Genomic DNA, 11,181 nt, shown 5'->3' with positions numbered 1-11,181 from the left:
AACTGCAGTATTGTGTCCTACAGTTAGGCTGCTTATTTCCAACTCAACACATGCCGTGCAGATTTGTCCATGATTACAGAAACAAGGGACTTTTCCAAGGGAAATGCATACAGCCCACATTACTGTGGTCTAGACATCTCTGTCTCATTGACAGGGAGAGGGAACATGTCTTACCTATACACACTCCACACAGATTATACATGAAGTACATTCACAGCTTCTGAAAAACAAAGCAGAATTTTATTCTATGTTGCTTGTATGTGCCAGATTTTTAGAGCTGGTGATTATAGCTATTCTTTTGTGTAATTTACAAGACACTGTAGAAAATTGGCATATAACAAATAATGAGTTTCATTTTTCTTTTAAAAATAATTTTTAAACAGGAAAATATAGTGGTGATTGAAGCATGGATAGATTGATAAGGAACCCTATAAAAATCATGAAACTACTGATACAAGATTATTTCAGTATGGAATTTAAGGAGATTTAATTAAAAAAACCCATCACTGTTTCTAGGAAAACTTAAGTTTTGTGACATTGTTAGACCATATGCAATTTTGTCTAAAAGCTACACACAAAAATATGAAGTAAACTAATCCACCTGAAAAATTTTAAAAAGTAGTTACCAATATCAAGTTGGGGTGCCTGTAGAGGAGTCTGTCAAATTCTAGTCTTCTTCTTTCACTTCAATACTTTAAAATTGGTCAAAATTACTATACTGATAAAAGGTATACTGATATTGACAGGTAAATGTAAAGGGTAGACTTTGTCTCTGAAGAGTACTGTAGTTTACTCTTTTCCTCAAGAACCAAAACATACTTTCTACTACCGTGCAGCCTCACCCCTGTTAAAAAGGAAATCTGTATCTTATGTAGCTGTTACTTCTCTCAAGCGGCTGAGCGTTTCATCGCATCTAAACAGTGTTTCAATGTGTGGCTCATACAAAAATATAGGCAATCACAACCTGTAAAATAACCCAAACGTGGCTGCAGAAAAAGAGAAACTGTATTCATAAATTGCTCTTATCTTCTTAATATTCATCTTTGTTTTTAGTCTGCATTTATTTCTAGTCTAGCTAGATCTAGCTAGGATCTTACAATTATTTCTGTGCAATATTCGCCAATTCAATTAACAGTCTGTTTACTCCCTCTTCCAGATCTTTAATGAATATGTTAAATAAAATCAGTTCTAACACTAATCCCAGGGTGCCTTGGCAGACATTGCTCCTCACAACATAATTCATCATACGCTTTGTTTGGAGATTGCTTGGATGATACAGCTGATGTAAAAGAATGCTGCCCACCTGCTTGGATATGTTATCCACAGGGAACATATTACACCAATTACAGGAGAAATTCACTGACTTTCTTTTCTTCTTGCTGCAAGCCAGAAAATAAAGAGTGTTGACAAGGTTCTAGAGAAGAGGTCTCAACTTTTTGATTCCTGATACCTGAGAGACAGTTCAGCAGCCAGATCACTGGAAATGCTCTTCATAGAAGCACGTTTCTACTTTTTCAAAAGAAGGCATATTAATTGAGGTAGACAGATGCAAATTCCCACGTTAAAGAAAAAAAAATAAAAAACAAGACTCAAAACCATCAACTCCTAAAAGAAACCAACGCATTTTATGAAAATGCTCCCAAACCAGAGCATCCTAAGCTGAAATTCAGTTTCCTTTGAATCTTTGATAGCAGATGCTATTTAGCTGAAGCTGAACTAACTGTATTTAAATTACTTTGTACAGAGATTTCTACAGATGCAGAATTCTCTGGATAATTTTCCACCCCAGGTAGTGATCTATGCAACATTGCTACTTACGTGGTATCACTAGCTGCTTTTCAGTGGTTGAATCTCCTGGTGTCAACTTCCTTGCTGGCAAGTCAGCATTCAGGTGGTTAAAGCAAGGTCTTTCCCCCTCTGAAAAAAAAAAAAAAAAAAAAAAATTAAGATATTTAGTGGTCATGGTGAGTTTCAACACATTTTATTCTATTTGTATAAATAATCTCAATAATTAGTGTTACATAATCTCGATAGTGGAAGCCATAGTGGAAATTTCACACTATTACAAAAAGAGTCCAGGGGCCCTACATTTTAAAAGAGAAGTCTGCTTAAACCCAAGACTACTGCAGTTGATATTCTTACTGTGTAATTTCATGACTCATTACATATTATTTATGTTATTTATGGATATAAATCCTATAAATCTGTTTCTGTAGTCCAGTAAAAGGCTTTGTTTTACTTTATTCTTTCAGTTTTCTTCATCAGATTCTATTTAGTATTAGCCAACGTTATTCTTTCCCTAGTTGCTTCAGTGTCTAAAACATTTTACAGTGATGGCATTTTTATTCACTGATTTATACAGCCTCTTTTTTTATTTTTCATTAGATCTGACATAAAAATGGGCAATAGAACAGGTACAGTCCACAACTACTTATCAATGACCCTCCTATCTGTGATGGGCCACACTAAAGAAAAATCGCACCATTATCACCATAAATTTGCATGAGGGAACTAAAACCAAAGGCTGAAATACAGAGAGAGTTCAAAATACCTGAAAGCAAAGGGAATAAATCATTCATAGTATTGCAATGTTGCCAACTCTTACACTGAAAAAGTGCATCCTAAAGAAAGTTCAAAAAGGACAAAACCTTTCTGCTACTCCTGTCAAACCTCTTCTTCCTCATTCTGTCAGGTTATACTCAGCCAAATAACCTTGTTGCCAGAGCAACCCTCTCCCCACTTCACAAAACATCAGAAATTTATTTGCACAGAAGCCCACCTCTTACTGCTGTAGTAGTTTAACCAAAATTGCTTTTGACAGTCCTCTGCCAGCAGCTCTTACATACACTATTCCATTATTAGGAGGGAAAAAAATACAGTAAGTCTGAGTTGGCAGCATGTGCATGATATGATTTGCAAGTTGTTTGAGTAACAAAGAATTTCACACAGAATTCAAAACCACAGCAAGAGCGATCTGGCTGATGAAGAATGTAGATCTTAAACTCACAGGAAACAAGCAGATTGGAGGGAGACTCTGCCCAGTTAGTCCCACTCAAAGCAAGACAATATTCAAAGTGACATCAGCTTCCATTGGGTTTTACCCCAAGAGTACTCTCTTAATACAGAAATTTCACATGCACTCTGAACAATCTACTCCTGTTCTTAACCTCTTTTCACTAATTCTTTAATATAAAAAAGTATTTCCATTCCTGAATGTGTTGCATTGCCACTTATCCTTTTGCTGTGAGCCTCTTAAGAAGAGCCTCTGACATCCTTAACAACTTTCCTTTTTCTTAAGCAGAAGACAGAAATCAGAGAAACGTGGAAAGCCTTGCCACCCTTTTCTGCTAAGCAAACACTACTCTCTCAGCTTCTTGCCATCCAGCTTCTAAATATACTGATGGAGCTCAGCTGGATTCACTTTAGTTCGTCAAAGCCTTCTCCGTGCTGAGAAATCCAAAGCTACACACTGGAGCCCAGGTATGGCTTCCTGTGATATAACTAAGCAGAGCCCATCGCTCCCTGTGATGGAACCTAGCAGAACCCCCGGTTCCCCGTGACACGAGAAAGCAGAACCCGCGGCGCCGGGCGCCGCTGTCCCGCAGGGCCGCACGGGCGCGCTGCCGGCCGCGCTCCCCGTGCCCGCGGGCCGCCGCCAGCCCCGTCCTGCCGCGCCGCCGCACAGAGCCCCGGCCAGCACTTGCTGCGTGGGGTTATTCCACCCCAGGAGCTGGACTTTGAAAAAGAGGCGTCCTCTCGCTTCTGTGCAAGTCCAGGCATCTTTGTTTCTGACTTTCCTTACTAGAAAATACACTACATCTATTCACTTTTAAACCCTGTAAGCCATTTACCAATTCTCCTCCTTGAGGCCCACATTTGTTTTCTTTTTTTGCTTCCTTCGAAGCCCTTGAGGAAAAAAAAAAAAAAAAAAAAAAAAAAAAATATATATATATATATATATACATATATATATATATCTTGGTTGGCCCTTCTCTGCTTTCCTGGCTTGAAAGCCAGGAATGAAATGAAAACCTCAGCTTCAGTAATGATATGCTGCCTCCTTCCAGCCAGGAGGAAAAATCTTTTTCGAATCTCCACAAGGACAGACAGAAATTCATAAAGAGCTAAAGCTTTTTATCCTACATCAAAACTGTCTATAGCCTTTACCAAACTCAGCAAGATCTATCCTTTCCTTCCAGATTGTTACCCTTGACTAAGGCTCAAGAATAAAGTAGTGATTGTGAGTTCTTTGGGACAGGCAGGAAGCTGGACATCACTTTTGGGTAAAATGAGTATTTTGGATGACAAAAATAGAAATAAAGTTCATAAAATGGGACATTCACATTACTTGCGTTAGCCAATCTGAGTTCTGTTTTCCATTCTTTCCTGATGATAGGGTTGCAAGTAATAAATATATGTATGGAAGGCATCCAGTTTTGTTTAATTCACTGGCATTGTCTGAGAAGCAATGAATCATGTCAGAGATTTAAAGGGATTACTGATAGAGAAGAGTGTAACCTTTCTTCCAATACAACAGCTGTTCTGAAAAATTTCCATAATAACAGTTGCTTTTAATTATATAAAGAATTGCAAAGCCTTTTTAGCTTCATATCAATAATGCAGCTTTGATCCAAAAGTTGCTAAAGAGATAATCCTCAGCCTTTTTTGTCAGGGCTAGTTTGTGAATAGTAATGATTTAAATCCCAATGTCTTTTTTTTTTTTTTTTTTTTTTCAAAAGAAGGAAATAATGGTCTTTATTTTCTTAGAACTTGGACTGAAAAATTACAAACAATGCTTGGAAAATATTATTCTCATAAGAGTCCTTCAAGAAATGCTACTGATGCCTAAACAGACATATATAAAATAAAAAGATCAGAAGTATGGTACAGATATGAGGAAAAAATATTCTAAAATATCTAGTCAAATATTACTGATAAGAATAAATCATAAATCTCTGTATCTAGAATTGGTGCGTTTTACTAAAGAAGGGTTATTTTTAGTAATTTTCAGGGCTCTGCCAAATCAGTAAAAATTGGATTTCTTTATCTTCTACTCTTCCTGCTTCTCTCTGTGATTAAATACTGGCCTCTGACTGCTTAATGCTTATTCATTCCTCATTTTCTGGGCAGATCACTAGTTTGTGAAGATAATTAGAGACCCCTGCTATTCCTTCTAAGCCTTGAATCTTCAGACTAATTAAAATGGAGTGCTGCATATACACATGCAGCTGATAAAGGCTTATAGCATGAAGAACCTAGTACTAAGAATCAAACTATTTGTGTCACAAAAAAAGTAAACACTTATTGCATCTGCTAGGATAGAGCAACATTTTTGCTATGGTCCTCTTTCATGGTTTAAGAATAGTGTCCTCTAATTTAGTACTCTCACTGAGACACTCCAAACTATGCACTACTCCCTTGCTTTCCCTTGCCCTCCCTTCCTACTTTGCAGAGAGCTGGAGAGGAGAACTGGAGGCACAGAAGGCAAAGATCATGCATGGATTGGGATAGCAATTTACTGGAAACAGCAATGAGATTAAAATGAAAAGCAACAATATTAAAAATAAAAGAGAGAAGGTGATTCACAAGCAAAAATGCTTGCTGTGGTGCTCAACCAACTTAAGCCATGTCACCCCCAACACTCCCTCCAACTCCAGACTATAGCTCCCAACTGCTCCCTCCAGGAGGGACTGGCACCACACTTACCCAAGCAGCAAGGGCCCTTCTCCCTGGAAGAGTCCTTTTCTCCCACTCTTAGCAATGATCTGAGGTGGTACAGAATGACCTCTGGTCCTAGCCATGCCACCTTCCAGCTACTGGAAAAATTAACCCTGTCCTGGCCAGAACGAGGACACTCTCACTGTATTTTACCCAGCCACTTACTTATTTTGTTTTGTTATTACAGCTTCACCAAACCTTCTGATGAGTCAAGGGGTTAAGTTAGAAATGTAGTTAGCAAAGATCATATACTCTGATTAGATCTTAACAAGGAAATCAGTTGATATCAGGTGGGGATAACTGAAACAAGGCTGGAAATGACAGGTGATAATATGAATTATTGTAAGAGTGCAGGAGCCATAAATACCACTGACTTCTAAGAATGAGAAGGGATTTGGGCTGTGACCTGCAAGTCAAGGAGCCCTGCCAACTTGACACGGATGAAGAGTTTACCATGAAGAAGACATCCTACTTCCTCCCCAGAAGCCCACTGAAGAACAATTTTGCAGGTATAATGAATATTCAGCTAATTATAATACCAGGCGAGAGTTAATGTTTATGCACTAAGCATCATAGAAACTGTATTGGAAACCATCTGAATATGTAAAATCTTTTTGGATAAATAGAGAGCAGGAATTTATGACTTTTTTGCACATGCTTTTGGAAATAATTCTGCTTGTGTCTGGTACTGTAATAAATATACCACTTTTCAACTTTAATTACTTGAAGAGTCCTCTGTCCATGTTTCACTAATATCACCTATGTTTTTGAACAAGTATTATCCTACTATTTTCCAATATGGCATTAAAGTATAACATTTAACATTAAAGAAAATACGGTAAATTCTCCATCAGGATCATATTCTCCTAACTTCTTTAATTTTTCCTTGAGGTGTTATGAATACACCTCAGAGCAGTGCACATAAAAATGCAATATAGGCAAGAAGGCTACAAAGAATTTTTCTGCCTCTCTCCAGGTACCAATTTTCTCCTTTCATCTGTTTTAGCATGTAGATAGCCTACAGGCACTGCTGAACACTTTGTCCTAAAGATCTTAAAGACTTTACCATTTGAATAAACTACTGCAAGTTCTAAATGTTTCTTTTTTCTCCTCCAGACAAGTAAAGTAACTTTTATTTAATTTGGGACAACCAATATCCATCAACAAAACAAGGGAAACTACTGGCCCTGAACTGTGTCTCAAGATGCAGTAAAGTTATGAGCAGCATTCATAAATTGCCAAGAAGGTTGTGTGTACTCATCCCATGAATATCCAGCTCCAGTAAGACCTGCTGTGCCCACCCTGAGGCAGTTGCAAATTGTTGTCATATTGTTTCTTCAAATGAAGTTAAACTTATAACTGTAAATTGGATTATACAATTCTGAATGGGTAGAGGCATCTATGCTGACAGACTTGAGTATCTAAAAGCAACAAGAGTATGTTTCTGGGAGTAAGAGCCTTTAAGGAGTTATAGCTTTCAACACAAACTTATAAAGTAACTTTTTTCTTTTCAATTTTTTCCCAAACATTTTATTTCTAAATTTAAGTAGGATCTAAGTCAATTCTACTCCAATATTAATTTATAATTTAAGAATTGTAAAATATCTTTTCTCCTTTAGGTATACTATTTTGAGAAGAAACATTCAGGAAAGAAATTTGAAAGGCATCATTTGTGTACTACAGTAAACATTCTAAACAAATTAATATATTTTTGGATATTTCTTTTTTTTCAGTTTTGCTTTTTAACACAAAAAACCCTCATTTAACTAAACTCCCAGCTTCATATCATCAGTGAACTTGCTGAGGAGACATCCTGATTCTTCTGCCAAGTCTTTTCCTAGGAAGCTAACTGTGCTGTAGCCAATTATCTCCACCTAGAATGTGCTCACAAATCAAGAGTTGATACCATTTTGTCTATACCTGATAGAGAGGTGGAATTGTTTAACTACCTCTACATATCTTGTTTTTGGAGTGTGCTCCAAGAGATGTAGTTTCCTGTAATGGTCACATGGCTGGCTCAAATGAAAACATGGTGAGGAGTGTAGTCTCACTTGGAGTGGTCTCTGCAAGTCTCTCTTCTGCTGGCTTAAAACAGTCACATAACAAGGAATATATCCAGGTTCAAAGTACTTCATATTATTTGAAGCAGCATATGGACTGTTGATCTGGTGTCAACAAAGGAATTGTCATTTTCACTGGATTACTAGGTACACTGATGGAGAAAATAAGAAGAATATTTATTGTAAAACATTTTAATTAAAAATATAAAAAAGTAGATGAATACTGAATACTTAAGAATATAACTTATTAATAACACCATTAAGACACAGATTCACTTCAAACAGGCCAAAATTAAATTCATAATCTCAAAAGCATCTGTCACAAATAATGGCAAGATCACAGCCTTAGATCAGACTATCTTTCCAGAGGTAATTCTATTACCAAACATGAAGTGTGAGGTGGCTATGTTCAGAAGTCATAGTTTGAAAATTATATTTGGTAACTCCAGGATAAGGTAAATGATTAAATTAAATCTATATCACCTTGGTGATAGTCATAGATCTAGTAAAAAACAGAGCATGTTATGCAAAGAAAAAGCATTCTGATAAAAGGAATAGCTCAGAACAGTGTCTTTTCTAGTCTACTGCATACTTTCTCAGGAAAGCTCTAGGATCAATTTTCTCCACTTCCCAGGGGAAGGAGCCACCACTGATTGGATTGCTCCAGCATCTTGAAGAAGCTGTCACATTCTCTTTTTTGAAAAAAAAAAATTGCTTTCCTGGGATTTCTAACCAAAGGAGCTGTTTCACTGCTGTGAATCCAGACTGCAGAGGCATCTAGGAAATTCCATTGGCACTTCCTGGCTCAGCATACAACCGAGTCATATTCTCTGATATAACTCTCCCCTTACACTCCATAAAGGAAATAGGTGACTGCTTGAAGGTTCACAGCAGGGTATCCAATAGAAGGAACTGCTATTATTCCCTGTGTGGCTAATGGAGAGAGAGACCTAATGAAGCCCCTGCTCTAAATCACTGTCTGGTGAGGTGCCTGCCTATTGCCACTGATTACTTGGAGAGTTCACACTTTCCATTACCTTAGATATATAGTATAGGTGATGGACCTCGATTATTATTGAAGTTTAGGGAGTGTGAATACCTTGTCTGTTTCTTTTTAATCCTAACTTCCTCTAGTGTATTTAACCCTTTGGTCTGAACAGCAGAAAGATTCAAATTTAAGAGAGATTATTTCCGCTCCTGGGCCCCCACTCAAGCAAAGTCCATGAAATTAATACAGTATGAAGATCTCTTTGGAAAGAAGCACGATCTTCAGTGCTTGAAAGCAGTCCATATCTAGTTTTTGACTGAAAATGGCAAAATTACTCTGCTGAAAAGCAGCATGTCAAACTAGCCCAGATTTTCAAAGGTGCTGCATTTTTTATCTCTAGGAAAATCAAGGATTGCTATAGAGATAAAAAGCTATCATTTCTAAAAGAGTGGTGCCTTGTTTACAGCCAACTAGTCATTGACACATAAACCTGTCATACTCTTAATCACTACCCAGCGAAATTTTTTTAGTGTTTTTTGCATCCTCTATCTGTCTAATTTGAAAACATGTCCTCTCTGAAACTTTCGAGTTCTTTAGTATATTAGTTGGAACCCTAAGAATATGCTTATCTCTGACCAGTTTTCAATAGGTAGAAATTACGACAGAACTACTAAGTCTCAACTATCCCTTTTATTTCCAAACCATTAATCCATTAATTACTCCATTTTGAACACATATCCCATGTTTAGTGAAAATGGTATGTACACTGTAGCATTTTAGTATGGCTGCAACAACGAAATAAATGTAAGAAACTCTCATAATAAAGTTGATATTCACAATTTGTTTAATAATTTTATATTGATATTTCACTGCAGTTCCCAAAGAACCTCCTTGATCTCTATCTTTACAATAACTGCAGCTGTAAAAACAAAGCTACAATAGTGTAGGTTTTTTTGTAAAGGAAAGTAAGACCTCTCTACTAATAAAAGAATCCAAACACTCAAGGCATTATTTATTTTCAGATAACTGACAAAAATTAATTTGACTATGTGTCTGTACCAACTATGTGTGACCCTTAAAAATCACTGGCAGACCAGGAATTTATAACCAGAACACATTCCCTGGACAGTGCAACTATTTGGATTAATTGCATTAAGAGACTTAATTTTGAAGGATTTGGGAATGTTTTTACAAGGTTTAGGAAGGATTTCATTGGGATTACATGATGAGCAATTTTGAATGTGCTTAACTGTTCACATTAACTCTCTAAGCAACCATGAAACAGATCAGTCATCACTGATTAATAATTCTTATCCAAGATTTTGTCACCATAAAGGGAGTATCTTTGTAGTTCAGTGTATACTTCAACCAGTCAGTAGGAAAAATAACCCTATGCTTTGGCAAGGATCTTGGTGCTGATGTTCTTCATGCTGCTGGATTTGAAGAGAGTGTCCTTTTACTCCACATATTTCTGTTTTCTTGTTTTGCCTTCAGACAAATGTAATTTTACTATTTGATCTAAAATTATATAAAAGTTGGCCTTTCTTTAAATTGATCTATATTTGGCATATGATAATATTACTTGCCAACACCACTTTCAAAGCTCAATTAATTGCAAATTTAACTTAGTTACTGAAACTGAGCACCAATGTCCTAAGATTAAGATACTAATTCAAGGGAGAAAATATGCATAAACTAAAAAGTTTTAGCAGTTGGATGTTGGTAGCTCTACTTGCAACAATTAGCCACATCAATTTTATGCCAAATGTCCTGTTACATGAACTGGGACAATAAGGCAGAGAATTAGGAGTTCTATATAAATACTGCAAAACTGAATTTAAAAAAAGAATTGCATTCTTTTCATATTTCTGGGAAATCAGAAGTTTTAGAAATAAAGGCACTTCTCTGAGTTTATTTTTTTTCTAATGAAATCACAACTGCATTAATATACCAAAATGTGAGTGTCCAATGCTGAGCACACTGTTCTGTTGTATGCTATTATCTGATGGTAAATATGCAAATGCACAAATAAACCAAGAAATTATGCCTGCAGACCTCATTGGGAAAAATAGCAGAGGCAGCTGTGCATAGAGCTCCAAGAACACAGGTCAAATTTATGAGCATATGTAGATTTACTCAATTTTTGTTTTAAAAATAGATTTTACCTTTCACTGCAGATAATTTGTGTTACTAGCTATATCAATTATTGTACAGTAGAACAGACTGATTTTGTTTGATGCAAAGGCAGTCAGGAAATAAAAAAAAAGTCAAATGTTAAACTTACACTTGAGTGAGATTTATTTGCTTGCTTGTTTGTTTGTAATTTGCACATTTAATTACCTGTGGGAGAGATTCTTGTGGACATTGGATTTTTCAAAATCATAAGGTGTGAACTATTGATAGAATTACCTGCCA

The sequence above is a fragment of the Lonchura striata genome, chromosome 4 (genome assembly GCF_046129695.1).
Source record: "Lonchura striata isolate bLonStr1 chromosome 4, bLonStr1.mat, whole genome shotgun sequence".
NCBI lineage: Eukaryota > Metazoa > Chordata > Aves > Passeriformes > Estrildidae > Lonchura > Lonchura striata.
Note: the sequence above shows the minus strand (reverse complement) of the source record.